The sequence below is a fragment of the Carcharodon carcharias genome, chromosome 5 (assembly GCF_017639515.1).
Source record: "Carcharodon carcharias isolate sCarCar2 chromosome 5, sCarCar2.pri, whole genome shotgun sequence".
NCBI lineage: Eukaryota > Metazoa > Chordata > Chondrichthyes > Lamniformes > Lamnidae > Carcharodon > Carcharodon carcharias.
The window spans coordinates 114658138-114682653 of NC_054471.1; the positions used below are offsets into that span (position 1 = coordinate 114658138).

Sequence of the window (24516 nt, forward strand, 5' to 3'; positions counted from 1 at the left end):
CTCATCTTCCGACTAGGCACTTTAAAGCCTTCCGGACTGAATATTGAGTTCAACAATTTTAGATCATGAACTCTCACCTCCATCCCCACCCCCTTTCCGATCCCCCTTTTTTTCCCCAATAATTTATAAAGATTTTTCTTTTCCCACCTATTTCCATTATTTTTAAATGTATTTTCATCCATTGTTTTATCTCTACCTTTTAGTCTATTTCGATCCCTTCCCTTCACCCCAACCCACCCCACCCGGGCTCTCTGTACCTTGCTTGTCCTGCTTTCTACCCTTAATTAGCACATTCCTTAGATAATATCACCACCTTCAACACCTTTGTCCTTTCTGCCAGACCTGCTGAGTTTTTCCAGGTATTTTTATTTTTGAGAGGACCTATCTGTCAGACTGGGCCTGTGGCAGCAGGTGAAGGAACCAGTAACAGGAAAAAACTTACTGGATCTTGTCCTCATCAATCTACCTATCACAGATTCAACTGTCCATAACGGTATAGGTAGGAGTGACCCCTCACAGTCCTTGTGAAGACCAAGTCCCGTCTTCAAACTGAACATAAATTCCAATGTGTTGTGTGAAACTACCACTATGCTAAATGGGACGATTCAGAACAGACCTAGCAGCTCAAAACGGGGCATCCATGAGGTGCTGTGCCAGTATTTCTGCAGCGCTGATTGAGAACAGCTATGCAAAGGATACATGCTTGTTTTCTTTTACATGTTCTGGAGTTGCACAGCAGGTTCCAAAGTCTCATTGAGCACAATTTGTTCTCTAAAATGTCAAATTATGTTACTGAAGTCAATCATCTTTCAAGATGAACTTGCAAACTCATACCTTGAGGGTACATAACACTACTAGTATCAAATGGAGCATTTTAAAACTTAAATAATGATGTGTATTCAAGAATGAATTGTATTCAACCACAATCTGTAACTTCATTGCCTGGCATATCCATCACTCTACAATTACCATCAAGCTAAGAGATCAGCTCTGGTTCAATGGAGAGTGCAGGAGAGCACGCCAGAGGCAGCACCAGGCACACCTAAAAATGAGGCGTCAACCTGGTGAAGCTATAACACAGAACTACTTACATGCCAAATAGAGGAAGCAGCATGTGACAGAACTAAATGATCCCACGACCAATGGATCAGATCCAAGCTCTGCAGTCCTACCACATCCAATCGTGAATGGTGGTGGACAATTAAACAACTCACTGCAGGAGGAGGCTTCACAAATATCGCATTCCTCAATGATGCATCCGTGCAAAAAACAAGGCTGAAGCATTTGCAACCATCTTCAGCTAGAAGGGCTGAGTGGATGATCCATCTCAGCTTCCTCCTGAGGTCTTCAGCATCAAAGATGCCAGTCTTCAGCCAATTTGATTCAGCCCAGGTGATATCAAGAAACGGCTGAAGGCACTGGATACTGCAAAAGCAATGGGCCCTGACAATATTCCAGCAATATTACTGAAGACTTGCGTTGCAGAACTAATTGCACCCCTAGCCAGGCTGTTCCAGTACAGCTACAACACTGGCATCTACCTGGCAATATGGAAAATTGCCCAGGTATGTCCTGTACACAAAAAGCAGGACATATCCAATCAGGCTAATTACCGCCCCTCAGCCTCCTCGCCATCATTAATAAAGTGATGGAAGAGATTATTAACAGTGCTATCAAGTGTCACTTACACAGCAATAACCTGCTCAATTATGCCCAGCTTGCGTTCTGCCAGGTCCACTCAGCTCCTGACCTCATTACAGCCTTGGTGCAAACATAGACAAAAGAGCTGAATTCGAGGGGAGGTTAGAGTGACTGCCCTTGACATCAAGGCAGCATTTAACTGAGTGTGACATCAAGAAGCCCTAGCAAAATTAAAATCAATGGGAATCAGGGAAAAAACTCTCCACTGCTTGGAGTCATACCTAGCACAAAGGAAGATGGTTGTGATTGTTGGTGGTCAATCATCTCAGTCCCTGGACATTGCTGCAGGATTTCCTCAGGGTAGTGTCGTCAGACCAACCATCTTCAGCTGCTTTATCAATGACCTTCCATCTTAAGGCCAGAAGTGGGGATGTTCGCTGATGATTGCACAATGTTTAGCACCACACAATTCCTCAGATACTGAAGCGGTCCATGCCAATATGCAGCAGGACCTGGACAACATTCAGGCTTACGTTGATAAGTAACAAGTAACATTCATGCCACAGCAGTGTCAGGCAATGACCTCTCCAGCAAGAGAGAATCCAACCATCACCCCTTGACATTCAATGGCATTACCATCGCGAATCAAGGGGGGTTACCATTGACCAGAAGCTGAACTGGACCAGCCATATAAATACTTTGGCTACAAGAGCAGGTCAGAGGCTGTGACTTCTGAAACAAGTAACTCACCTCCTGACTCCCTAAAACTTGTCCACTATCTACAAAGCATAAGTTAGGAGTGCAATGGAAAATTCTCCACTGACCTAGATGAGTGCGGCTCCAACAACACAAGAAACTCTACACCATCCAGGGCAAAGCAGCCTGCTTGATTGGCACCCCAGCAATGTGTACCATCTACAAGATGCACTGCGGCAACTCACCAAGGCTCCTTTGACAGCACCTTCCAAACCCACAACCGCCACCATCTAGCAGGATAAGGGCATGGGATGCATGGGAACCTACAAGTTTCCCTAAAAGCCCTACACTATCCTGCCTTGGGAACTATATTATCGTCCCTTCACTGTCATGTGATCAAAATCCTGGAACACTCTTCCCAGAACTGTGGATGTACTTCTACCAAATGAACTGCAGCAGTTCAAGAAGGTGACTCATCATCACCTTCTCAAGGGTAATTAGGGTGGGCAACAAATGCTAGCCTAGCCAGCAACACCCATATCCCATGACTTTTTTTTAAAGCAGCTTTAGTATGGTATTTGATTAGTATCCTTTATCATTATAACAGCTGCACTGCAGAGTATTATGGATGATTTGAATAGATCAAACACAGTTCCATTAAATGAAGCAAAGTATTACAAATGCTGAACTCTGAAATACAAATAGAAAAGGCCGAAATACTCAGAAGTTCAGGTGAGTTGTTACAGACCTCAAACATGAACACTGTTTCTATACAGATGCTGCTGGATCCATTGAGCATTTCCAGAAATTTCTGTTTATTTTCCAGCGAGTGCTTTGTCTCAGTCTTTGTGATTCATGTGAGAAATCAAGTGCGAGTGTCACAGGCCAGAAGGGTTTCAAAATTGTTCATGTTGGGTGTTAACCCCCATAAATAGCATTACCTACACATAGCTTTTTAAAAAATCATTCATGGGATATGGGCTTCACTGGCTGGGCCAGCATTTATTGCCATCCATAGTTGCCCTTGAAAAGGTGGTGGTGAGCTGCCTTCTTGAACTGCTGCAGTCCACGTGGTGTGGGTACACCCCCAGTGCTGTTAGGAAGGGAGTTCCAGGATTTTGACCCAGAGACAGTGAAGGAACAGCGATATATTTCCAAGTAAGGATGGTGAGTGACTTGGAGGAGAACTTTCAGGTGGTGGTATTCCCATCTATTTGCTGCCCTTGTCCTATACGGTAGTGGTCGTGGGTTTGGAAGGTGCTGTCTAAGGAGCCTTGGTGAATTCCTGCAGTGCATCTTGTAGATGGTACACACTGCTGTTACTGTGTGTCGGTAGTGGAGGGAGTGAATGTTTGTAGATGTAGTGCCAATCAAGCGGGCTGCTTTGACCTGGATGGTGTCAAGCTTCTTGAGCGTTGTGGGAGCTGCACTTATCCAGGCAGGTGGAGAGTACTCCATCACACTCCTGACTTCTACTGTGTAGATGGTGGACAGATTTTGGGGAGTCAGAAGGGGGGGATTACTCGTCACACAATTCCTAGCCTCTGACCTGCTCTTGTAGCCACAATATTTATATGGCTAGACCAGTTCAGTTTTTGGTCAGTGGCAACCCCCAGGATGTTGATAGTGGGGGATTCAGTGATGGTAATGCCATTGAACTTCAAGAGGCAATGGTTGGAATCTCTCTTGTTGGAGATGGTCATTGCCTGACACTCGTATGGTGTGAATGTTACTTGCCACTTGTCAGCCCAATCCTGGATATTTTCCAGGTCTTGCTGCATTTAGACATGGACTGCTTCAGTATCTGAGGAGTCACAAATGGTGCTGAACATTGTGCAATCATCAGCGAACATCCCCACTTCTGACCTTATGATGGAAGGAAGGTCATTGATGAAGCAGCTGAAGATGGTTAGGCCGAGGACACAACCCTGAGGAACTCCTTCAGTGATGTCGTGGAGCTGAGATCACTGACCTCCAACAACCACAACCATCTTCCTTTGTGCTAGGAATGACTCCAACCAGCGGAGAGTTTTCCCCGATTCCCATTAACTCCAGTTTTGTTCAGGCTCCTTGATTCCACACACAGTCAAATGCTGCCTTGATGTCAAGAGCAGTCACTCTCACCTCACCTCAGGAGTTCAGCTTTTTTGTCCGTGTTTGAACCAAGGTTGTAATGAGGCCAGGAGCTGAGTGGCCCTGGCGGAACCCAAACTGGGCGTCAGTGAACAGGTTATTGCTAAGCAAGCGCCGTTGATAGCACTGTTGATGACCCATTCCATTACTGATGGTCGAGAATAGACTGTTGGGGTGGTAATTGGCCGGGTTGGATTTGTCCTGCTTTTTGTGTACAGGACATACCTGCACAATTTTCCACATAGCCAGGTAGATGCCAGTGTTGTAGCTGTACTGGAACAGCTTGGCTATGGGTGCGGCAAGTTCTGGAGCACAAGTCTTCAGTACTATTGCCGGAATATTGTCAGGGCCCATAGCCTTTGCAGCATCCAATGCCTTCAGCTGTTCTTCTGTGATGCTGATGGCCTCCAGAGGAGGCCACAGTGGATCGTCCACTCGGCCCTTCTGGCTGAAGATTGTAGTAAATGTAGCAACTGTTGTGCTGGGCTCCTCCACCATTGAGGATGGGGATATTGTTCCTCTTCCAGCGAGCTGTTTAACTGTCCACCACCATTCACGATTGGATGTGGCAGGTCTGCAGAGCTTAGACCTAATCCGTTGGTTGTGGGATCGCTTAGCTCTGTCTATCACTTGTTGCTTATGCTGTTTGGCATGCAATTAGTCCTGGGTTGTCGCTTCACCAGGTTGACATATTATTTTTAGGTATGTCTCGTGCTGCTCCTAGCATGCCCTCCTGCACTCTTCATTGAACCAGGGTTGATCCCCTGGCTTGATGGTAGTGGTAGAGTGGGGGACATGCTAGGCCATGAGATTACAGATTGAATTCGAGTGTATGCTGCTGATGGCCCACAGCGCCGCATGGATGCCAGTCTTAAGTTGCTAGATCTGTTTGAAATCTATCCCATTTATGCTCAATGTGAAGCCGGGACTTTGTCTCCACACTGACCTTGCAACTGTACTGATACTGTCCTGGACAGCAGCATCTGCGGCAGGTAGCTTGGTGAGGATGAGGTCAAGTATGTTTTTCCTTCTTGTTGGTACCTGCCACAGTCCTTTAGGACTCGGTCAGCTCAGTCAGTAGCGGTGCTACCGAGCCACTCTAGGCGGTGGACATTGAAGTCCCCCTCCTAGAGTACATTTTGCGCCCTTGCCACCCCTCAGCGCTTCTTCCACGTGTGTTCAACATGGAGGAGTTCTGATTCATCAGCTCAGGGAAGGTGCCAGGTGTGACTTTGTAGTGGTTTGTTACAACTGAGTGGCTTTTCAGAGGACATTTAAGAGTCAACCACATTGCTCACTAAGGAGCCATTTTAATTCCAGATTTTTATTGAATTCAAATTCCACCATCTGCCGTGGCAGGATTCAAACCCGGGGCCCAGAGCATTACCCCAGGTCTTTAATCCAGCAACAATACCACTACGCCAGTGCCTCCCCGAGGCTATATGACATATGTTCGCTATGCTACTCAATTAATCATTTGATGCATTTCGTGGTTTAATAGAGTTTACCAAAGTATACAGATTTTAAATGATTCACAAGGTAATGTAGTAAATTAATATTTAATTGTAATGGACGTTATTTATAGTGGTCCATAGTAGCTTTCAAAAGGGAATTGAATAATTATGTGAAGAGAAAAAATCTGCAGGGCTATAGGGAAAAGGCAGGGTGGTGGGACTAGCTGAGTTGCTCTTAGAGAGCTGGCATGGACATGATAGGCTGAATGGCCACCTTGTGTGCTGTAACCTTACTATAACTCTGTGGCGATTTCATCTCAGTTCAATGTGGTGTCCAATAATATTTATACTTTGTCTTTTAGCCTGTTTAGGATTTTGTTATGGCTTTTAACTTTGCCTATCGTTGGGAAAATGTTGAAGTCTATTATAAATGATGTAATAGCAGAGCATTTAGAAATATATAACCTAATCAAGCAGAGTCAGCATGGCTTCATGAAGGGGAAATCATGCCTAACAAATTTATTAAAGTTCTTTGAGGAGAATAGATAAAGGGGAACCAGTAGATGTAATATATTTGGATTTCCAAAAAGCATTCGATAAGGTACCATACATAAGGCTACTTAATAAAATAAGAGCACATTTTGTTGGGGATAGTATTTTCGCATGGATAGAGGATTGGCTAACTAATAGAAGACAGACAGTTGGGATAAGGGGGGCATTTTCAGGATGGCAACCTGTAACCAGCGGAGTGCCACAGGGATCAGTGCTGGGGCCTCAGTTTTTTACAATATATATTGACCTAGAATACTCTGAACAATTTTGGTCCCCTTCTCTAAGGAAAGATATACTGGCATTGGAGGCAGTCCAGAGAAGGTTCACTAGATTAATCTCAGGTATGGAAGGATTTTCTTATGAGGAGAGGTTCAGTAGGTTGGGCCTGTACTCATTGGAGTTTAGAAGAATGAGAGGCGACTTTATTGAAACAAATAAGATTTTTAGGGGGCTTGACAGGGTAGATGCTGAGAGGTTGTTTCCCCTTGTGGGAGAGCCTTGGACCAGAGGGCATAATCTCAGAGTAAGGGGGCACCCATTTAAAACAGAGATGAGGAATTTCTTCTCTCAAAGGGTAGTCAATCTGTGGAATTCTTTACCACAGAGGGCTGTAAAAGCTCGGTTGTTAACTATATTTAAGGCTGAGATAGACAGATTTTTAATCAGTAAGGGAATCAAGAGTTATGGGGATAAGGCAGGAAAATGGAGTTGAGTGTTATCAGATCAGCCATGATCTCATTAAATGGTAGAGCAGACTTGATGGGCTGAATGGCCTACTTCTGCTCCTAGTCTTGTGGTCTTATAGATTTATGGTCTTATTTGACAAAATTACAGTTGCTGTATATGTGTGAAATAGTTTCCTCTGCCCAGTTAGATTTCCTGCATAACTTGTTTGCATTTGGTTTTCTGTTGGAAAGTATGCACCAGATTGGGTATAGATTACTTCTCAGCAGTAAAGCATTCTTAAATCGAGATAGCTTTATAACATTGTATAGCTTAGTCCAGCTATTAGATGTTCTATTATTTTAATACAAAAATCCCAAGCCTTGGCATTGGAAAGAAAGGCAGTTTAGCAGTTGGTCTGTTGTTTTGTGTAGCCAGTCTGGGTTTTTCAATCAGCAGTTGCCCATTGATACCTGAGATTTCCACTTCATTATCTTGGCATTTACTTTGCATGGGCTTTTCTTAAACTCATTGAGTTGCTCCTCAGTATCTTTCAGCACTTTTAAACCTTTCAGTCTCTCAATGTTTGCCTTGTTGTGACCGTTACACTGGAATGAAAAATTATAGGGTCTTTGGCTTTTCCTCAGGCTTCCAAATAATTGCTGATGGAATGTGAACTTCCAACTTGGACAATCACAAACCTCAGAATTTGGTATACATTAGGCCGCTTAATGTTTCACTGGCTAAGTGTGCTATTTTGTTAACTGGTCTCTTAATTATTCTATCAAACTTAAATCAAGCTGATCTCAGATATCTATAATATAAAGTATAAATTTATTCTGGGATTCAGATAGGTATTTGGTATTTCAACTCTGTTGGCTTCTTTATGTGGAAAAATTACTATTTTTTTGATAATCTTTGGACCAGTTTTGTCACTGAATGATTGCATGATTTAAAAAATTGGACATAGTGGTGTGAAATTCACTCAAAGTAGCAATATTATCTACCATGCTAGAACTGTGCATTTGATGAACCAGTTTTTATGTTTTATAAAGAGTGTCGAGCCTTCATTTTCTATTGGAATAGTGGGACCGTTGTTTCTTTGAACAACAATGGTGATAGATAACTGCCTTCAACATCCCTTGTTACACTTTGCTCCTTTCATATTTTGACGGATGGTAATGTTCTCATTGCAGCCCAGAGTTGGGTTCTGTAATTTTGGCTAGTCTTTTACAAAACAAGGGCCAATGGGAACGGGTTGCTAGTTTCAGTATGTTGAGTAAAGGAATTTTTGTTTCAGGGATTAAGACAGACTAGCTTTTCTTGCCAATTATCTGCCAAGTGAATCTTTCCATTGTGGAGATAATTGATTCTATTGCAAGTTGGAAATGGTGTGAAAGAAAGCTGATTGTTAGGTAGTTTGAAGAAACGAATGAACTCAATATTTTGAAGTTGCTCAAATTTTAGGTAGAGACCTAAAGGCTGCTATCGTAGATATATTTCTATTTCATCTAATTCAACATGGTCAAATTAATCCAGATCACAGTTAGTCAACATAATGTCTTTCTTCTTCATTACAGATCAGACAGCTTTTCTTTTCTCACTTCAATAATTATCTTCTCCTTGTTTCTGTTGTTCTCCATGTATCTGTGAGCATCAGCAATCTTTTCCATAGGGAAAATGCTATCAATGACTGGACGAAGCTTACCTTCAGGTACAATGAGGCATCATATTTTCTGTGAATGTTCTCACCAGCTCAGCTTTATACTGAAACACACAAAAAGAACTCTGCATCAGAACATGTTCTAAAAGATCAAACTTACACTAATAGCACTTTACAGGCATTAATTGTTTGGAGTGTCATCACTATTTTGTAAGCAAACAGCAGCTGATTTCCATGCAGCAAGGTCCTATAAACAACACTAAGATGGAATATTTCCCAATTGCCTAGATGAATGCTACACCAACAACACTTAAGTCCAAAGCAGCCTGCATGATTGGCACCCCATCCACGACCTTAGAAATTTACTCTCTCCACAACTGGCACACCCTGTGTAGCATCATAGACCAGCTACAAGATATATTGCAGCAACTTGCCAAGGCTCCTTCAACAGTACCATCCAAACTGCAACTTCAATCACCTAGAAGAACAAGGGTAGCAAGCACATGGGAATATGACCACCTGCAAGTTCCCCTCAAATCATACACCTGCTGACTTGGAAATACATCATTGTTCCTTCACCATCACTGGGTCAAAATCCTGGAACTCCCTCCCTAACAGCACTGTGGGTGTACCTACACCACAAGGACTGCAGCAGTTCAAGAAAGCAGTTCACCTTCACCCCCTCAAAAGCAATTTGGGATGAGAAATAAATGTTGACCTTGCCAGTGATATCCAGCTCCCATTAATGAATTTTTGAAAACTGTTCTGATTGTTGGTTGAGGGAAATTTTGACCAGGACACCAGGAGAACACTACTGTTGCTTTTTGAATCATGCCTTTTGTGTTTTAATATTCACCTGACGGGGTAGATGGACTTCTTGTCACCTGCAAAAAATGTAGCATTCTCTATAGCTACTGAATTGTCAGCCTAGATTATATGCTGAAATCATTAGGGGTCGTTGAACCCACCTCTTTCTGATTCAATGGTGAGTGTAATATCATTTAGCCACAGTTGAAAGAGGTCAATGGTGATAAAAGTTTCCGATTACTAACACAAGGTTACATTTCCAAACCAAAAATGTTCATAGTTTAATTTTGCTACAGTAGCATCCGCTGTTGCCTGATAAAACATATAATTGCTGTATGAACAGAACCAAAAATCTCATTCCCATATCTAATGCTTACAAGTTAAAGCTGCAATGCACAAATTTGTTTTAAAAAGGTATCACTGTACATTACACACGTTTACAGTTACCATGTATTCATGTCCTGATTACTTCTTTGAGCTAACTGATATGATGGCAGCCAAGGTTTCAGTTTCAGTACATCTGCTCAATTAAAGTGTCTCTCTGCAAATGTCAGAATATCCATGGATGAAATATTCCTAATATTAACAAAGAAAAATACCACTTCTGTGGAGCAGGCATGATAAAAAGGATCAGCACTTATATTTAGGAGCTGAAGGACACTGTTTACCAATTAACAAGGATGCTTTGTGGGAATAACTGGATACTGGTAAATGTTCTACTTAATCCCCTAAAGGGACTTATATATACAATGAAAATACATTGAGTTTCAGCAAGGCTCATTAAAAATGTAAAAAAAATTGGCTGAGCAAATCAAACAGCATGTTCCTTCCATTGTTTGTAACAGGCAGAGTACAGACTGTACTCAATCAGCCCACCTTTGCAAAACCCAAAACAAAATGTCTACTGTTAGATGTGATTCCTGAGTGCACCAATAGCAAAGCTAACAAACAATTCAAGATAATCAGCGGAGCTTGTAACGTGGTTCATTTATACTTGTTAGAAGCAACATACATTCATTATCAGGGACCCATTCTCTGCAAACAAAAGGAATATGTTCAAACACTGCCTTTTTTGAATTACCCAGCAGCTTAGGAAGCCTATAGTTCCCCATTGCTTCTCCATGGCAACACCTTGGCCAGAGCTGGCTTCCCAGCCAATCAGCACCCTTTTTCCCTGTAGCATAAATTGTTGAAATCATTTAAAATTTGGCATTCTTGTGTTTGTCCTGATGAGTGCAAGATGAAAAGCTTCGGCAACATGCCTCTCTTTTCAGCAATATTTAAATGTAAGATTTGTACATTAATGCACATCTGTATTAAATTATCATCATTCCAAATTCAGTGGTTACTTCTATTGTGAATAAATTTGTAAATGACATAAAATCTACTTTTAAAGGACGTGACCTTAGTAAGGTAGTTAGAAGACTTCCTCTTTTGAACAGCAGTTGTTCCCAGATATTTCCATGTACATCACCAGCTCCCAGTAGTCCATAAAGCATCCATCTGCCATCAACAGCTTAGCACTTGACATTTTTTTCCCAACAGGATCCACCAATGCAGTCCAATATAACATTAACTCCTATACCTTTGAAGAGAATATAGCAGATTTGAATCATAAATTTCATGGGTTAAATGGTTTTGCATTTATATTCATTTTCTACATAATTCAAAGTATTCTAAATTGAAAGTAATTAATATTCATCTTCCCTCCAGCTCCCAACCACCCTGAGGTTGAGCCCTGCCTTTGGAAGAATACAAGTCCAACTGGAATCATTATGTTTAGATTGGTGATAATTATGGAAAAAGATCAAAGATAACTGTGGCATTAGTATATCCAAATCCATGAGTTTTCCCTTGATGGCAAAATAGATAAATTGTCAGACATCCATATAAACTCAAAATTCCAGCTTTAGTCTCAGTTTGACCTGACTTCATCTCATTTACTGCAGCAGTTGGTAGTACTAACAGCCTCAGTAATTACTGGATTCAGAAGAGATGGGTTGGGGTGGCGGGCAGATTGCAGAGAGCACAGTATCGGTAAAGTCTGAAGCTAAAACCTATCCAGAAATCCCTGCTAAAAGCCTGGGGGCATTGAACACAGGCATGACTCCTCAACGTTCATCAACAATGCTATCACAAGAATAGACATTTGGGCAACATTACCAACGGCTGCTACTGGGTGTTGCATCTTATCAAAGCCTTCAAAAGAGGAGGGCAAGGGAATAAACTAAAATCCATGAGCCAATTTTCTTAACTCACCACCAGTAAACCGCAGGACTTTTTCTGAGAAATCTTCTACTTTGTAGCAGCTGCCCCAAGTTCTACATACAAATGCAATTTCTCTGAGGCCCCTGCAGTTACAATAGGAATCGCTTCTGCCAGGTGAGTCAGCTGAATTGCTGCTGTGCCAACACCACTGGCTCCAGCATGGATCAGCACTATTTCACCTTTATGCACTTTAGCTTGGGGAAAAATAAAAGTTTAACCACATCAGTACCCAAGTCAATAATATCAATAATGTTAAACATTTAATTATTGTCAAACACAAATGCAAAATAGCACATTTTAAGCAATAATTTATTTTATTTCTATTTACATGTAACAGTACTAGGGGCTGATGAGGAAAGAGATCTGCAGTATAGGCGATTTTAAAAAAATCTAGCATTGTGATTGTATCAGCTATAAAAAGTAAAATTACAGGGATTCCTTTCATCATTTCTGTTATGGACCAATTGATAGAATCAACAACTCCACTATCATTTTAACATGTGTTTACCAGGATGTTAAAAAGTGAACTGGATGGAACTTGGTCCTTTTTCATCTAGCAATTCCTATGTAAACATAATAGTGGGTTGTACTAACAGAAATGGAGTATAAATTTACAGAAGTTTTACTTTTACTGCTTAAGACTTTCATCAGATCAATCTGGTACCCTTAAGACATTCCAGGCAAGTAACAAAAGATTCCAAGTAACCTAATATTGAACTTCATTGACCCGCTGAGTTTTTCCAGCATTTTCTGTTTTTCAGATTTCCAGCATCCACAGTATTTTGCTTTTATTCAGGAAGAGTTTGTCTCCTTTGGAAAATAGGTTATCTACTCTGAGTTCTGGGATTATGAGGGGAATTGCCAAAGTTGATTTGAACAAATAGTTTACTATAGTGAAAAGCTTATATATTAATTAAAAATTAAGAATAGGAGGGAGGTCTTGTATAATATTTGACACCATAAGGACAATAGATAATTATTCCACACTGCAACAAACACTATAAATGGATTCAAGATGCAAATAAATAAGTCGGTACAGTAGCACTGTGGTAAATTCAAATCCCACTATGTGAAATTGTGAAACTGAATTCAATAAATGTGATCTAGTGCCAGAAAGTTGCTAGATTGTTGTTAAAAACCCCAATCAATTCACCCAAGTCTTTCAGGAAAGGAAGCCTACCACTCCAATCCCACATGATCTATACATGACTCCAGTACAATACTATGGAATTAATTCTTAATGCCCCCCTGAAGTGGCCCAGCAAGCTGCTAACAGTTGAAGAAAATCTTGAGAGCCTAAGTTTGAAAGTTCAAAGAGAAGGTACAGTGTACAGCCAAGAAAAAAATAAAGAACATTCAAGGTTTACTAAAGTTAGGAAGAAAACAAAGAAAAATGGTTTACAACCAATTTATTGCAATGGCAAAATTAGAGTATCAGAGAGAACGGTAGGACTCACCGATATTTAAGGCTGGGTGTTACTGAAGAAAAGATGTTGCCATAGCACTTAAAGAACAACGTTAATACAGTCTGTCAATGATGCATTAGATATAAGTTTACTTCTGCCAAGTCAATCTTGGAAAACTTTATTGTACTTTAATTAAGCCAAACCCAATTAAAGCAGCGATATTAGAGGTAATTTCCTAGGTAGGCACTGAATATCAAAGACTGAGCAACACTCCAATATATAATTTACATTGCTTCATTTGACCATATCTCAGGGGTCAACATTTTTTTTAAAAACTGCCTTGCTTAATTTTATCAAGGGCTGCTTTTTGAATTTTGGGGGCTACTTTTTTTTGGAGCTTTTTTTCATTGGGATGGGTTGGGGAGGGCAGTGGGGTGATAATTATGATTTCAGAAAGAGAGACAGTAATAGAGAAGAGCCAACTATTGACAATGTCAGCATGGAAGTAGATCAAATATATTAATAAGTAAAGGTGGCAAACCTCACCTAAAGGGCTGCCATTCCTTAACTCATAATGGGCACCTTACAGAACTTGGAAAATAGCTCAAAATGTCTGGAAATCATGAGTCAAGAGATCAGGAGCACTGGAAAGTGAGTAAGAATTTAGGATGTTCTTAGGTGCATATATTATACAAAGTTAATAACTGTGCAAAATAGTTCCAGATTACCACCAATGGTGAACTTGTCACCACCCATGAGCTAAGATTGTCTGTCTTATGAAAAGTCTCTGTTCATCACCCAAATATAATTTCCAATTTAATAAACTAAGATTGTGTCCCACCAGCCACTGCAGAATTACAGAGAAATAAAACTGGGATGGACTTTCCCTTGGAGACATTTGCGATTTATGGGGTGTCGGGGGGGGGGGGGGGGGGGGGGGGGGGGTGGGGGGATGGGATGCTGAGGGGGTGGTGGAGGGAGATACCTGTGAAAGGAGGAGCTGCAGCAGTGAGCTTGGGAGAGACAGAATCTGTGATAGGAGAAACAGTTCCTCTCAGATTCTAACTCTCCCATGCTCGCTGCTCCTCCAATCAAACTCTGTTATTTTCCCACTCTCAATGTGACTCCTGCGCCTGCAATCGTTCAGCCATAATGTAGATAATATGTATGGGAAGGAAGCAAACCTTTTTGAAATTTTCACCCCCATGTTTGATTTTCCATGGGCAGTTTGTGAGGCTAAGGGCAAATACACCTAGCAACCCTGTGTATTTTGAACAGTGCTCCACCTATAATAAAATAATTACTACCATCACAAGGACTGGTTTTGTCAATTGTAAACTGATACCAACAGAATCTAAACCATAAGCATAATAGCAAATTTGATTGTAATAATTATGAGAATAATTTTCTGAATACATTTTAGCAGTTCAATGCAGCACACATCAGAAAATTACTCAGCACTGAGGATGGGTAAAGAAGGCATGCAGAACTAAGAGGCAAGTTGCAATTCACCTGCTATTGTAGTGTGGCCTTGCTGTGGTCTTAAACCTGGCTTGGTTCAATAAAGTAGATTATGTAGGACAGTACAAATTCAGCTAATTGAGCAATCCTATATAAAGCCAGTTAATCACAGAATCACACAGTGCAGAAGAGGCCCTTCAGCCCATTGAGCCTGCACTGACACATGAGAAACATCTGACCTACCTACCTAATCCCATTTACCAGCACTTGGCCCATAGCCTTGAATGTTATGACGTGCCAAGTGCTCATCCAGGAACTTTTTAAAGGATGTGAGGCAACCCACCTCCACCACCCTCCCAGGCAGTGACTGTCACCACCCTCTGGGTAAAAACGTTTTTCCTCACATCTCCCATAAACCTCCTGCCCCTCATCTTGAACTTATGTCCCCTTGTGACTGACCCTTCAACTAAGGAGAACAGCTGCTCCTTATCCACTCTGTCCATGCCCCTCATGATCTTGTACACCTCGATCAGGTTGCCCCACAGTCTTCTCTGCTCCAATGAAAACAACTCAAGTCTATCCAACCTCTCTTCATAACTTAAAATGTTTCATCCCAGGCAACATCCTGGAGAATCTCCTCTGCACCCCCTCCAGTACAATCACATCCTTCCTATAATGTGGGGACCAGAACTGCACACAGTACTCCAGCTGTGGCCTCACCAAGGTTCTATACAACTCCAACATGATCTCCCTACTTTTGTAATCGATTGATAAAGGCAAGTGTCCCATATGCCTTTTTCACCACCCCACTAACATGCCCCTCCACCTTGAGAGATCTATGGACACACACGCCAAGGTTCCTCTGTTCCTCAGAACTTCCTAGTGTCATGCCGTTCATCGATTACTTCCTTGTTAAATTACTCCTATCAAAGTGTATCACCTCACACTTTTCAGGGTTAATTTCCATCTGCCACTTATCTAACCATTTGACCATCCCGTCTATATCTTCCTGTAGCCCAAGACACTCAACCTCACTGTTAACCACCCGGCCAATCTTTGTGTCATCCGCAAACTTACTAATCCTACCCCCCACACAGTCATCTATGTTGTTTATATAAAATGACAAATAATAGGGGACCCAGCAAAGATTCTTGTGGTACGCCACTGGACACAGGCTTTCAGCCACTAAAGCAGCCTTCTGTCATCAGCCTCTGTCTCCTACAACTAAGCCAATTTTAAATCCACCTTATCAAGTTACCCTGTATCCCATGTGCATTTGCCTTCTTTATAAGTCTCCCATGTGGGACCTTGTCGAAGGCTTTGCTGAAATCCATATAAACTACATCAACTGTACTACCCTCATTTACACACCTGGTCACGTCCTCAAAAAATTCAATCAAATTTGTTAGGCATGACCTCCCTCTGACAAAGCCATGCTGACTATCCCTGATCAAACCTTGCCTCTCCAAGTGGAGATAGATTCTCTCCTTAAGAATTTTCTCCAATAGTTTCCCTACCACTGACGTGAGACTCACAGACATTTAGTTCCCTGGCTTATCTCTACAACCCTTCTTAAATAGCAGAACCGCATTAGCTGTTCTCCAGTCCTCTGGCTCCTCCCCTGTGGCCTGAGAGGCATTAAAAATTTAGGTCAGAGCCCCTGCAATCTCCTCCCTTGGCTCTCTCAGCAGTCTGGGACACAAATCATCCGGACCTGGAGATTTGTTCACTTTTAAGCCTGCCAACACCTCCAATACATTGTCACTCACTATATCAAGTTGCTCAAGAACCTCGCAATCTCTCTCACCGAGTTCCATACCTTCATTCTCATTCTCTTAGGTGAAGACGGAAGTGAAGTATTCATTCAACACTCTGCCGATGTCCTCTGGCTCCACCCATAGATTGCCCCCTTGGTCCCTAATGGGCCCTACTAGTCCTAGTAAATAACTAGAAACATGGCTTATCTATTAGAATGTTTCCAAGCACATGACATCCTACATAATCTGAATATTATGAGTAATTTAATATTTGCATTTCTTATATACTAGGAGGCAGTAACACTGGAATTTGCACTTCCCAACATATTGGGAGCATTCAAGTTGGGATTTGACCATTGAAGACAGTTAAATCTTGTGATACCAATAGACTCTACTGCAGATGACCAGACAACCACATAATTTTAACAATAAGATTTTGCTAATGGAATATGAAATCTGAGAAATCAAGGACTGATCTTATGAAGTTATATGAAAAGTATGTTCAAACAATCATGCTGCACTGAATAGAGCTATTTTAAAAATGGGTCAATATATTGTTTTGTACATTGACTGACTTGGATGGAGAGACAAACAGCACAAACTGTTCAAATAAGTTAAAGTGACAGTCCAGTGACCTAATGAAAGGAATTTTAACTGCATATAAGCTCCTTGTTAGTTTATGGATTTAACACAACTTCATCATGAATGAGAATTTTTTTTAAAAAAGTCCTGATCAATAAGCTGATAATAACAACATTTTAGTAATGAAGATTCTGCTCCCACTACTTCAGAATCCTTGAGGGTGGTTAGATCATTTGGGTCTTGTATCCAGCAATATAAAATATGGAGCAAGCCCAGAGATTTACATCTGGTTAAACATAGCTGCACTTTCAACAGTAGAATACATTTATAGGCCAGATTTTGTTGTAGTGGGGCATCAAACATTATTTGTCATTAGTTAGACTTGTCCCTGCACTCTTCATCTCAAAATTGTGTTGCCAATAAGTTTCTGAAAGTGTGAGCTGATAACAAAACAATGAGGAAAGTCGGGCAGCTGGGCTCTGAGTGAAAAGACCAAGCATCTGTGAATCTCCTTAACCAATAAAATTGAAGAATTGAGAAGGAAGAGTAAATTAGAGTGGGTGAATTCAATGTTATATCAGAGAAATAAATAGAGGAGAGAAATATTGGATAAAGAGAGAAAAAGAGAAAGCTAAACTTAAAATTTTAAATCTGACATTTAAAACCTCCAATTAAAACCTAAAGGAATGAGACTCCACACTTTTACGGTTAATTTTCAGTGCCAGAGAGGTTGATCGTCAATAATTAGCAATCACATCATTACAACAATATTTACACTAATAGCAATGAGATTGAATATCCTGCAGGGGATTTAGATTGTATCTACTGTGAAAATACAGCAACTTCATGACATTTAGTGAATGTAAAGAGTGAGACAGGCAGTGAAATGCCACCTCCAGGAAGCTAACGGCAATGTGCTGAAGCTCGAACAACTTCTTAATATTGGCATTTAACCGTGCATCTGCTCCTCATCAGAAGTTGCTGACCATTTATGCATAAATTATGGACACTAGTCTCACCATTATTTTGACACCAAAACCTGGCCATTGTGTATCACATGATGTGAAACATACTATGAACAATAACATGGGAGATCTACTAATATATCGCAATGAGATCTCACTTAGTTTTGTATTTCATCTAGAACTCAATTGTTGAAATTATAATTATCAGAATGACAACGTAAGCTTTAAGAAAACAATGCAATTTACAGAACACAATATATTCTGTTACAATTGCGAGGTTTTATAAGATACTTATGTTTAAATTGTCTTTTTTAATTTAAAAGGAAAACAGAATGCCCTGGAAAAGGGAAATGGTGTGAAGTTGTATTGACTTTGCCTGGCAACAGGCCAGGCGTTAGTTACCATAGGGAAAGGGGGCATAGGTTAAGACAACTTATTGAAACCATGTGCCATATTTCACACCTGAACACAAAGACAAAGGCAGCTGTCTTGCCTTATAGCAGATCCCAGGCAGCCTGACTGAAAAAACAGAGAGACAGGAACAGCAGTTGCTGTGGTCTGCAGAGAGAAAAGCATTTTCTTTCCCTGTTAGCAACTAGATGGAATACTGAGGAAGGTTTCTCTACTGGTTAAAATGAGGGAACCTGCATTGACTTAAGGACACTGAAAGTGTGCCCTAAAAAGGGCAGGAGAAAAAAAATCACTGTGGTGGGCCTTACAGCTGAAAGTCGGTTTGGGAACACTGAGGATTGAAGGAGACGTCACTGCACATTACAAAATGGAGAGACATGAACCCTTTGGAAGCTGTGAGCGACTTTAGACAGTTTCTTGAAAAGACTGCTATTCTGTGGAAAGCATGATGTAAAGTGCATATACAGTGTGGGATTATCAGTCATGTTCAGCCCTTAATAAGGGTTTACTTTTCTGTAGTTTAGAGTATTAGTTGCTTACAAAGTAATGTTTAGTCAATGTTGCTTTTAGTTTGTCTGTTACAGTAAAAGAGTCAAAACTAAAAGGAAAAGCACGGCAAGATGTAAAGTTGGTCAGCAGGAATTTGAATACCTTATTGGCCCAGGACATCTGCTGCCTGGGGTCCATGGCCATGATGGGGGGGTGATGGTTGATGTTGTATTTGTGTCCCAGAAGATGGGGGACTTCCCGGAACTCCCCAGGCAAGGACTGCACAAGAATTTTCCAGGAAGTTTAAACTTCCGAGGGGCAATTACCCAGCACCAGGAATAAGCTAAAACTCCGATTTAAATTAGAGAATTTGAATGGTTCCCACACTCTTAGCAGAATAGGTACCCAGGAAAAGTTAGAAGATTAAATCCACTTCTAACTCCTGGGTAACTACAGTATCGACACTCCTGGACCCTCCAACTATCACCCACCCCCAACTACCCCAGCCCCAAACCACTTGATCTCCCCAACCCTTCGAACCATTTGACTCACCCCCAACCAGCTGACCCCCAACCACCCAACCCGCAACCACCCAACACACCCAAACAACTCACCCCCAACAGCCCCCCACCCCGAAACCCCGGCCAACTAGACCCCACCCCCCCCCTCCACCACCCCACCCCCCCAACCCCCCCCTCCACCCCCCCCACCACCCCCCCCACCACCCCCCCCACCCACCCACCCCACCACCCCCACCCCCGAATAGCCCTCAAAATCTCCCACCGCCCTGACCAGATAGGAAGTGGTACTAATTAATAATTTGACAGCTTGCACCACAGTCCTTACGTATTGGCATCAGCTGATCTTCAGGTGTTACGACGTACTCTCCATACCCACCACCTGCCAATAATGCCATTACTCTAGCACCAACAGAGAAGATGCCCTTACAACCAGGTCCAAGGCTGACCACAGTTCCTGCAGCTTCCAAGCCAAGTACCTCATTTTCGACTTTGGTAGAAGGGTACTTTTGTTGTCTCTGCAATGTCAACCAAGACTTCAAATACTAACATTGAACAAACCAACCACTGACATCCATTTACTTAAAATGTCAATTTTATAACTTAATTTCCATTGAAGGAATTTTAGTATGTCAGGATTCTGACAGCATATATATACATGCAGCATTAAAGCCTTGGCCTGAGAAACTGTAATTTTGAAACAGCTCTGATGAACATTACAAAACCATTTTTTCAGTACAGTCAGAGGCAGCAAATGGTCTTGTAGAATTGGAAACTTTTATAAAATTTGGTTCTCTGACTTGCAAGTGAAGCATAACTTACTGGGGCAATTGTTCAGAATTTTAAGAATTAAAAATTGGTATGTCCATTGCTAATATCTTAGCAATAATTCTGCAAACTTATTGCAGTATAACTTTGTCTTTTCATAATAATCAAAAATTATTTTGGTGCATTAAAGCAAATCTGCTTTGTAATAACCAGTGTTTTAATTATTCTAATGCAGCCAAATTTGAAGCTAGACAATATTAGGATTTGTAAACTTGAATCTCACAAAATTGCCAGAGGTAATATGTTGCAAGTAGCAGTCAAGATAAGTAAATAGCAATATGTGGAGAATAATTCCAATATAAATTGTCTCTACCACCATGGTGGGGGGTGGGGTGGTGGTGGTGAGGGAGATTTTCATGCAACTGATGCATATTTTTCCTCTTTTCCTCATATTCATGCCATCATTAAGACTGCCTATTTCCTCCTTGGCAACATTGCCTGACTTTGCCCATGTAATGGCACAGCCGATGGTACATGCTGAGCTGCTCAAATCCCGAAAGGAAACTTGAAACAACTGCTACAACTGTTTTGCAATTTATATATCTTCCAGTAGTAATAAGACCACCAATCTTATAGGTTTCTTTAAAAATTAAATTAAACCTTTATTAATAGAAGAAATGATTTTAAGTACATACATAGATCTCAAATTACTACAATGATAACTTCTAAATCCCGTAGCTAACCTCACTCCCAGTTACACCTTCATTAAGGCAACAGTAAGATACATAGACTTTAAAAGACCCAGGCAAAGTAACACACAATACTCTGAACAGTCAAATGCAAAATGAATTTATCTTAGCTTCAGTTCCTTATACACAGCAGCTTGAGGCATAGATGCTGGAGGCTGTTCACACTTGTGTTAGATCTTAGAATTCCTTCCCTTGCACACAGCCTTCTCTCCTTTATACATATTTTCCCCTTTGAATGCAAGTTCCCATTGTTTCACTATGTCTTTGTACTTTACCTCTCTAATATTAAAAATCTATCATAGTATTAATTTTACCAGTAATCTTTGGGAAAAATAAACACACTATTTCTTAACTTCTTCTGGCTAGGTGAAACATTTCATCCCCTCTTTTGAATTCAGGATAGCCTGATTTATTTAAAAATGCAAATGTTCCCTTCACACCTCACATTCTAAAACTTCCCCCATGTTTACCTACTTAACATTTCAAACCTAGCTTATCCTCTGATGCATCAAAGTCTTCAGACCAACTGTCTTTAATTCAGTTAAGTCCCACACACACAGACCCCACTATTACTCTACTTTACAATAAATTCCAATAATATTATGAAAATTATTATATTTTCCTGACACCGTGTATCAGCTCCTGTGCTGCTGAAACCCTTGGTCATGCCATTGTTAACTCTAGACTTGATTATTCCAATGCACTACCAGCTGGTCTCCAACATTTTACTGTCTATAACTAGAGGTCATTCAAAACTCTGCTGTCCGTATTTTAACTCGCAGCAAGTCCCATTCCCCTATCACCCCTGTGCTTGCTGACCTATATTGGCTGTGAATCAAGCAACGTCTTGACTTTAAAATTGATCCTTGTTTTTAAATCTCTTCATTACCTTGCCCCTTCCTATCTCTGTAATCTCCTCCAACCCCACAACCCTCAGATATCTGTACTCTTCTAATTCTGGCCTCTTGTGAATGCCCAATTTTAATTGTTCCAACATTGGTGGCCGTGCTTTCAGCTACCTAGGCCCAAGCACTGGAATTCCCTCCCATGTCTCTACCTCGCTTTTCTTCTTGTTGCAAATATCTAGTTCATCATTCATGTTAATATTTTAGAAGTAATTTTTAGTTCTAGGAAAATTATTATTTTAAAGGGAAGGTAATTTAAATGCTGAGCTTTAGAGATTGCCAGAACACTTAAAAAATGGCAGTTCAAAAGCTGACCATGTTTGTTAAAAAGTTAGAATAGAAGAGATAGAGCCATAAAACTGCAGGAGGACTTAATTAGCTAAAGACCTGGAGACGTGATGTTTGCAATCCTTGCAGTAATGGCAGTCCAGAGAAATGCTTCTGTTTTGGGAGTTAGATCTCAATTAGTCTAAAAGCATTCAGGGAACTTGAAAGATTGTAAAGCCCAATTACTTGATCAGGTCAAAGAGGAAATTGCAAATGAGGGATAATTAACCCAAAGGTAAGTTTGAGGACAGCCCAGAGTAGGCTATGTCATCATGGGGAAGGGTGGAGTTTAGCAAGGTTTTCTGGCTTCAATTTATCTGGGTGTTTTTACTGAGACAGTTAGTTCCAATTTGGGCCTCGTGGTTTGCAGCTCACTGAGAGAAGATAGCCAAAGTAAATAAGAGTTAGATAGACCTGTACTGTAAGCAGAGTAAAACACTAAGTCATTTCTCGGAAGCGTTAGGAATTATAGCAGCGCACTTGCTAGGCAGTTAGCATTTATCTCAGGTAGGGGGTTCCCATAAGAACCCAGATGTGACTAACGTAATTGTCATAGCTTGAGGGTTGCCAAAGCTTAACAGAGAGTGATGAGAAAACATTTAAAGAGTTAGCTGCTGAGGAACTGTTCAATCAGTTAAAGTGTCGCTTGAGAGAAAGAAACACTAAGCAAGCAGCTGTGAAGTGTGTAGCTTCAACAGTTAAAGTAGACTGGGAAACTAGAGTAGAAGCCTTAAAGCTGCAAAGGGATTTGTATACATGTTAGAGTTAAGTTGACTAAGTTAAAATTTCAAAGAACATTGTGAGTCAAGAGACCAGTTTTGAGGAACCAAGAGAAAACCCTAGATGTCCCAGGATCCACAGGAAAGATAGACCAACATGCTTCAAATTTTTGTATCGTGCCATGCTTTGACTAATGAAATGTTAAGTAACAATCTTTATTGTCCAATAAACCATGGTAGTTTGCATTCTAAATTAATGATAGTCCTTTCTGCCAATAAAGTTATTTCTTAATAAGAATTTTCTTACTCTGGGGTTAGAAGAGTCCAAATCCATACAGGCGCTCTATAAATATAAGCTGTTATTGATTAACACTCTTTGCATTATTAGTGGCAATGCTCTGCAACTGTGCAACATCCTGTGATAGAGACAAATCATACAGACTGTTCCGCTTACAGCATGTAATGTGACTTGATGCATAACTACTGCAATTTTGCATTAAATATCTCAGGGACAGTGAAGAGGTCAGTTTCTAAGTAGACTGAGGTTACTCATTTCAACCTGAACAAAATATAATTTTTTCATTTTTTCTAAAGTGCTTTTCTCCAATGCTGTGTTTCTTGTTTAAGTGTCCTTAGCTTATAAAAAGCAATTGGCTTTGGCAAACAATGCTACAATAACATCCTTAAAGAATACATTGCATAGTGTGTGGCTGGAATGCAAAAAACAATTACCTGCAGTAAATCAGACCTATTCAAGGCAGTAGCAAATATTTTCATCAGGACCTCTCCGTCTTTTGGCTCTGGTCTAGGTACTTCATTGATGTAAAGATTTTCTGCTCCAGCGGGCTGATCAAATTACACTACTTTCATTTGTGCTATAGTAAATACAAAGGCTAATGTTTAAATTTGAATTTGCAATTGTCATACCTTGAACATTCACTCCCTCCACCACCCACACACAGTGGCAGCAGTGTGTATCATCTACAGAATACAATGCAACAACTCACCAAGGCTCCTTCAACAGCACCTTCCAAATCTGTGACCAAACTTCTACTATCTAAAAGGACAAGGGCAGCAGATGCGTGGAAACGCCATCAGCTGCACGTTCCCCTCCAAGCCATACACCATCCTTAAATCTATATCACTATCCCTTTACCGTCGCTGGGTCAAAATCCTGGAACTCCATTCCTAACAGTACTGAAGGTGTATCTACAGCATATGGATTGCAGCAGTTCAGGAAGGTGGCTCACCACCACCTTCTCCAGGGCAACCGGGCATGGGCAATAAATGCTGGCCTAAGCAGCGACACCCACATACTGTAAGCAAGTAAATTAAAACACAACTTCACATAATTTATCATTTTGCATATTATGGTTTTATTCAAGGCTTTTTAAAGCCACGATTATAGTAGCCAAATAAAAAAAACTGTCAAGTCACTGTATTTTATTTATTGCATATCTTGTACTTTTAAATATGTGGCATTTGTTAAAGAACAACTCAATAGCCACTTGCAGTAAAGCATTCTGGGGAAGAGATTCAACTTATTGCTGTCCATTTTGTGCCTGAAAAATGTGACCAACAT

General features: G+C 40.8%; 1 pseudogene; it reads right to left on the reverse strand.

Annotated features, from left to right (window-relative positions):
* Positions 1-7151: 7151 nt before the first annotated feature.
* LOC121277739 lies at positions 7152-23804 on the reverse strand (annotated as a pseudogene).
* Between the last annotated feature and the right edge of the window lie 712 nt (positions 23805-24516).